Raw genomic sequence first — 7,452 nt, 5'->3', positions numbered from 1 at the left:
TTGTATGATGTTGTTAGTTTTGATACTACTTTTGCCTCATTTTATAATTGTCGATTTCTTATGGCCAAAGCACATTGTCTTTATTTTCTCTTAGTCAATTTGGCCAAATTGAATAAGCGGAACTAAGTTCAATTAACACACATTTTACTCGTCTTCCACACTAGATATAGCTATAAATTAGTGAAGGTCAATTCCAAATCTTGTATATTAAGATTCCTTCCAACTTTTGATTGATACCAAGACTAAACTTTTTTGAGTCAAACACTAACTTCCTTTTCATCACTTTCTAATCCAATGATTAAGTAATTTAAATAATAACGTGATCTACAAATTCTTGTTTTTCTATACCTTGATTATGACCATCAATGATTAGAAGAAGGCCTCTAATATTCATGCTAGTCTTTCTATTCATTTAGGCAAAGAAAATATTTTCCTAAGACCACAAACTTAAGTAGGAAAAATTTGTTGATAATTTAGGGATTCATGAAGCCAAGAAAACTTTTACTTCATTAATTCGATGCAAATATCAATTAGTTGAGGCTTGATGATGATAAGCCTCTTCCTAATCCTCTCAAACATTTACTACAAATAGATAGTAATTATTCACTTTATACAATGTTCAAAGATCTTACATCTTGAAATTACAAAGAGAATACCTAAATAAGTAAATTTCAATCCTCAATTCGACCTATTATTCAAAAAGAATAGTGAGCTTCTTTTGCATGTGCAAATTTAGATGGTGATTTAAATGATTAAAGGTCTATCTTAGGTTTGTTTGTTTTTTGATTCAACATGTGTTTCTTGGTATAGTAAGAAGAAGTCACTTTCTTTTATTATAATGGAACAAAAGACCTCTTTAAATGTTCATCAAGTATGTGTTTAGCTTGAATGATAAGTTTAAAAGGTTTATTATTCTCGAGTTTAAATTGAGTCTAAAGTATCCACCAATTTAATTTATCATTGGAGGAGAAATTAAAGTAAATCGGGATTTTTATCCAAATCATATTGGTTGTAAGATATAAAGGTAATGTGATAGATATTTTTATAAAGCCCCTTTTTAAAGGACCTTTTAAAGAATCTCATGGTGGATTGAACTTGACTTTAAAAGTTCATTTCAATAAGAAAAAATATTAAATAGTTGAAATAAATTATATACAATTTATTTAGTTTTCAAATATATTAATTATGGTATCACAATGACTAAGTTATGTCTTTTAATAAAAAAAAAACCATATGATCAAGAACACATTTATTCTTTTATGCAAATAGAAAAGATTACAAATGATTTCCTAATCAAGTTACAAAATCATTCAATTTATCTATTTTAATTTGAATTGGTTCTATACATTTACTTGTTGTCATTAATTTTTTTTATTAATCATAAATAATTTATTATATATTTAAATTTCTTCATTAAATTTGATAAAGTGGGCCTATTAAATGGATATAAATAAATTTTTACTAAATTGAACCTCCTTCATATATACTCTTACTCTCAATATATATATATATATATATAACAACCACCCTTCTTACTATACTATACTACTCTCTAAGGATGACCGTTACTTAACTACTAACTCTATTTAACCGGTATGATCGAAATCACGAGGAGTCCTTACCGAAAAATTTTGGCAGAGTCTCCCCTGTACCGGTGACCATAAACTGAGATACAAACATAGTATACATCAGCCACAGGTGGCTGGGACATATAACAAACTCTCACGCAGTTAAATATGTGTCAAATACCAAAATAACTACTTATTAAACAAAACTCATCTCAGCATGCAATCTAAAACAAGGATGAACTCAAATGACATGAACTATAAAGTACAATCTCAAATATTTACAGTCCACTAAAATACAGAAAATTTAGTAATAAAGAAAGAAAACTAAAAGAACTCTTTTCTAGCCCCAAGACTTTTATAGTCCTAGCATCACACACCATCCGCGTTACCTTGTCATCTTCCTTTATTATATCCTTTCCTTTTCCTTATCTGCAGTAAGAAGAAATGTAATATATATATATATATATATATATATATATATATATATATATATTTAAAAACAAAGAACATATGATTTCATATATGATATTTTGAGGGGCCATTAAGTGATCCACTAGGTGCAAGCTTTCACGGCGAATTATTTTGTTCATAGAATTTCAAAGGACCACATAAAGACATTTTGTTAATGACATACGACATATTATTCCTTACGTGTGTGGATCCTCGATGGAAAAACTAATTTCAAACTAATTTAGATAATTCTTTTTTTAAAAAATAAAATCAAATAAAATCAGCCTAATTGGACTCAATTTATATTCATTTCATCTTGTCCCGTTTGTTTATTATTGTCATTTTCCTCTTCTTTGTTTTATTTATGCTTGATATTAATTTTTCTTTCTCTAGTCACAATCAAAATATTAGTAGGCATGTGATTTCTTCTACCATCATGATGTTAAAATCATTGCTATCTCAAAAGCAAAATTTGTTTTGTTTTTTAGAGGCAATGATTAATTTTATGCAATAGAGATGTCAATTAGTGACTTTAATAATATCTAATAGAAATATTCTTATATATTTCTTATAGATTGAATGCATCATATTTATCAAGTGGACCCAATGATTCGCTATTATAATTGATGTAATTTTTATTGAAAATATAATCAAAGTTTTATGTTATAAAATATATGGACAAAATTATGCGTTTAAAAGATAAAAAAATATTTTCATGGATATGAGGTTTTTTAAATAGAGCTCAAAAATAAATATCATTGTGGATATATGTGAATTCCAACAAGTGATATCAAAGTCATAGTCCAAATCGAGTCATGTGGATGGAATAATAACCTTGAATGAAGGAGGTGGGAGCTCTCAGAGGAGTAAATTTTAAGTGAAAAGTCCAAATAAATTTGTTGGTGCAATCAGCCTTTATGGTTTCGATGTTTAACAATGTACCTAAGTTTGATTAGTTTGATCAAGGGTTGATCCAAACATGACTTGATGTTTGGAAGAGAGAAGTCTAGTCAAGACTAGATGACTAGCAAGGGTAAGTTCTAAGCGAAGGTTAGGTAGGTAAAAAGTCTACTAAATAACTAGTCCTAACTGAAGGTTAGGCAAGGGTAAGTCCTAACCAAAGATTAGTTAGATGAGAAGTCTACTGAGTGATTAGTCCTAACTGAAGGTTAGGTAAGAAAAAGTTCTGGTGAGTGAAGTCAGACAGTAAAAGTCCAAGTGAGTGAAATTAGGCTCTAGTAAGTGAAGCTAGGTGTTGGAAGTCCTAGTGAGTGAAGTCAGATGGTAAAAGTCCTAGTGAGTGAACCTAGGTAGTGAAATCCCTAGTAACTTAAACTAAACAGTGAAAAATCTTAGTGCGTGAAGGTAGGTAGTGGAAAACCCTAAGAGGACGTACCCCTAGGATAATGAGAAATTTTGGAAGAGTGAACTTCAAGCATGTAAGATTACTGCTAACACTACTTTATTTTAATATTTTATATCTACTATGTGTTAGGGTCGATTGTAGCTAGAGGGGGGTGAATAGCTCGTGGTGCTTTGTTATCTTGCTTCGTGATGATGATATGCAGCGGAAAACACTCAAGCATTAATGCTATGATTTACTTGGTATCCACCTCAAGAAGAGGTGGCTAATCCAAGGATCCGGCCTTCACTCACTTATCCACTATGAAAACACTCCTTCTCGATAACTACCAAAGGCGGAGAAGCCTTGTACAACACTCACAATACAATAAGAAGAAAAGGGAAACAAATACAAGTAAAATCTAACAAGATTTACAACATACAACCGAAACCCTAGCTTCTTCTTCTTACGTGGAACGCCTCTTGACCTTGGAAGTATAGCAACACTTTGCTCCAAGAAGCTTTAGAAAACTGGCGTGAACCTGTGAGAATCGTAAGAGAAAAGTAGTGGAGAGATCTACTTATTGGAATTCTAAGGTTGTTTTGATGTGACCAACCAAGTTAGGTTAGGTCATATGGTATTTTAACCTTGTGTCTAAGTGTACAGGAGCTTAGGAGCACAAGGAGTCAAGCAAAAGACGCAGCTAGCGAGAAGGACGACACGAGAGAGAACCGGCAGGCTCGGCGCGTCTGAGGGACGAGGTGCTGCGGAAGAGTACGCGGGCGGATTAGAAGGAAGCGCGCGACGTTTCCAAGAGACGAGAAGCCGGAGCGGAATGTTGCTCGAGAAGGCTGAAATTCGGTTCGGGTGAGCCTTATTTCGATTGGCTGAAATCACCCAAGCAAGTGGGGTCGGAACAGAAGACCCGAATTGAGGCGAGTAACACTGGAGCAGAGGGCCCCGAGCGATTCCAGGCGCCCGGAACCCAATTTTGACCGGATCGCATTTGACCACGATCCGTTATAAAGGGGATAAAACTCTATCCCCCTTCTAGGCGCTGGAACCCTCCAAGCGCCCCGACCATGGCTATAAATACAGTCTTAGTCCAGAAGCTTTTCAATTCAACAAGCAATTGCAACAACACTTGTGCGCTTTCTTGTTTTGTTTAGCTTCCTTCTTTCTGTGCTTACACTGCTGTAAAAGAGGCTTCTCCGCCTGAAGGAGAATTTAGTGCGATCATCTTCCTTGGATTAACAACCTCCCAGGTATTAACCAAGTCAAATCCTGTGAGCCTCGTCTTTCTGTTTCTTTCTTTATTTAATTATATGCAAGTGTTCTTTTAAAAGTTCGAGAAGGGTATTTCTTTTAATTTGTGCAGTGATAATCAACCCTTAGATAGTCGGCCACCAACGGTAACCAACAAGTGGTATCAGAGCCAGGACGCTTCAGGAGGACTAACCGTCGATCGAAGTAACGATGATGGTCAGACCAAGCATATACCCGCCAAAGTTCGAGGGAAAGTTCGCTAGTTGGAAAAAGCGAATGCAGGTATTTTTTAAAACTGATTTCGATTTACTTCTAATTATGGAATTCGATTTTATAGCACCGGAAGGTAAGGAAAAATACCAATGGACAAAAAAAGAGCAAGTCAACTACATGGCAAACGACAAAGCAGAGTTTCATCTGCTAAGCGTTCTTCCGCCATAAGAAGTCAACCGGATCGCAACTACGATTCAGCAAAGGAGCTTCGGGAGAAGTTCCTTAAGCTACACGAAGGGACGTCCGAAGCTAAGCTCGCGAGACGGGACTTACTTCGCAACCAGCTGACCGACCTACGGCTTGAAGAAGATGAAACAATTGTGCATCTCCACTCGAGGATTAAGGAGCTCATCACCAAACTATCGAATCTCAGAGAAAAAGTAAGTAACCGAGATTCGCTAAGGTACACATTAAATGCATTCCCTAGGAATATGAAATGGACTTCACTGATAGATGTTTTTTATATCTCTAAGGACTTAGAAAATATTATCTTAAAAGAATTATTTTCTACGTTTGAAGTACATGAATCAAGATGTGCAGGTACGAAGGAGCTGAAGCACAACATCGCCCTCAAGGCAGCAAGAGACGATCATGAGTCAGAATCTTCTCTCGACGATGAGGAAATGGTAATGATGATAAGGTGCTTTAAAAAGTTGTTTAATTCAAGTAAAACTAAGCATTCATAGGGTAGAAAGAAAAGGACGATTAGATGCTACCACTGCAACGAAGAAGGACACATCAAAGACAACTTCCCCAAGTTAAGGAATAAGGACAAGAACAAAGGAAAGAAGTCTGTCCAAACAAAAAGGTTCAAGACACTAAAAGCGAAGTGGGACAATATGTCGTCCGAATCGAAAACCGAGGCCTTCTCCGGACTTGCATTAATGACAAGTCATCAAGACGAGGACTACGATTCAAGCTCGTCTGAAATGAGCATCGAGAGCATTGATGAAGGGGGAGCTACGTCGGAAGAAAGTAGCAGTTCAGGGGGAGCCACGAATAATGAGGTCAACAAGGTAAGTCAGGTACGATCTCTTCCTCTCGATAAATTATTTAAGTTTGTTAAAGTATTAACTAAAGATTATTGCAAATTAGAAAAAGAGGTTAAAAATTTAAAATTAATTCTAGCCAAATCCTGCCCGTTAGAAGAGTTTGACAAAGTAAAATTAAAAAATTAATGATAATTTGCAAAAAGAAATAAATAACTTAAAAAATCTTGCATGCTCATCTAAAACAAGTTATAGAAAATTCAATAATTTAAATTGGTATTTTAGATATCATAAGGGATAATTTAGAAATACTTCAAAGAAATATGTCCCTAAGAAATACATAATTAACCCAGTTGGCTGGAGCCTATATTGGGTTCCGAAGTCGTGTTTAACTTAAACCTTAATTTAGATTTAGGTCTTTCAGAGAGTTCTTTAAATGTTTAATTTCTTTATGAGGCTTTGTCTAGAAGTGGTTGATGATCCAATAACCAAGAAGGTCTAGTGCCTCACCACAACCTGGAAATCAAAATATTAAAATAAAATGTTTAATTGATTAACTGATAAAGCATTAAATTAGGATTAGTTAATGCTTTAGAAAAAAATTTTCAAATATTTTCTACTTGGAAATGTCTAACTTAGATTTTTTTTCTTAAAAATATTTTTTGCAAAAACTTAGCAAAATTATTTTTTAATAGTTAGTCAAAAATATTTTATTGCTTGAATTTTTTTTTACTTAGAAAAATTTCTAAAATGTTTTTTACAAAGTTGTCTAATTTAGAAAATTTTTGTTGAAAGTTTTTTTTCTGCTTGAAATTTCTCTTAATTTTTTTTCGAATTATTACAAAATTTTTTTAAGTACCCTTAGATTTTTCTTGGTACCCCATTTTTATGTGATCAAATGAGGAGAAGGAAAAGATTAAGTCTAGGGGAGTCTAGGGGGAGGTAGATTCAATTTTTTATTTTTTTGTACTTTGTTGCAGAATTTATTATTTTAACTTTATGTCTCTTTATGTTAGCTTAACTTGGTTTGCTCACATTAAAAAGGAGAGATTGTTGGAACCACAAGGTTGTTTTAATGTGATCAACCAAGTTAGGTTAGGTCCTGTGGTGTTTTAACCTTGTGTCTAAGTGTGCAGGAGCTTAGGAGCATAAGGAGTCAAGAAAAAGACGCAGCTAGCGAGAAGGACGACACGGGAGAGAGTTGACGGGCTTGGTGCATCTGAGGGACGAGGTGCTGTGGAAGAGTACGCAGGCGGACGAGAAGGAAGCGCAGACATTTCCGAGGGACGAGAAGCCGGAGCGGAAGGTTGCTCGAAAAGGCCAAAATTGGGTTCGGGTGAGCCTTATTTCGGTTGGATGAAATCACTCAAATAAGTGGAGCCGGAGCGGAAGACCCGGACTGAGGCAAGCAGCACCGGAGCAGAGGGCCTTGACCAAAAGTTAACTATGTTGACTTTAGTGGTCCGGGCGCCCAAAACCCAATTTTGATCGGATCGCGTTTAACCATGATCCATTGCGACGGGGATAAAACTTTATCCCCCTTCCAAGCGCCTGGAACCCTCCA

The sequence above is a fragment of the Zingiber officinale genome, chromosome 8B, assembly GCF_018446385.1.
Source record: "Zingiber officinale cultivar Zhangliang chromosome 8B, Zo_v1.1, whole genome shotgun sequence".
Lineage (NCBI taxonomy): Eukaryota > Viridiplantae > Streptophyta > Magnoliopsida > Zingiberales > Zingiberaceae > Zingiber > Zingiber officinale.
Note: the sequence above shows the minus strand (reverse complement) of the source record.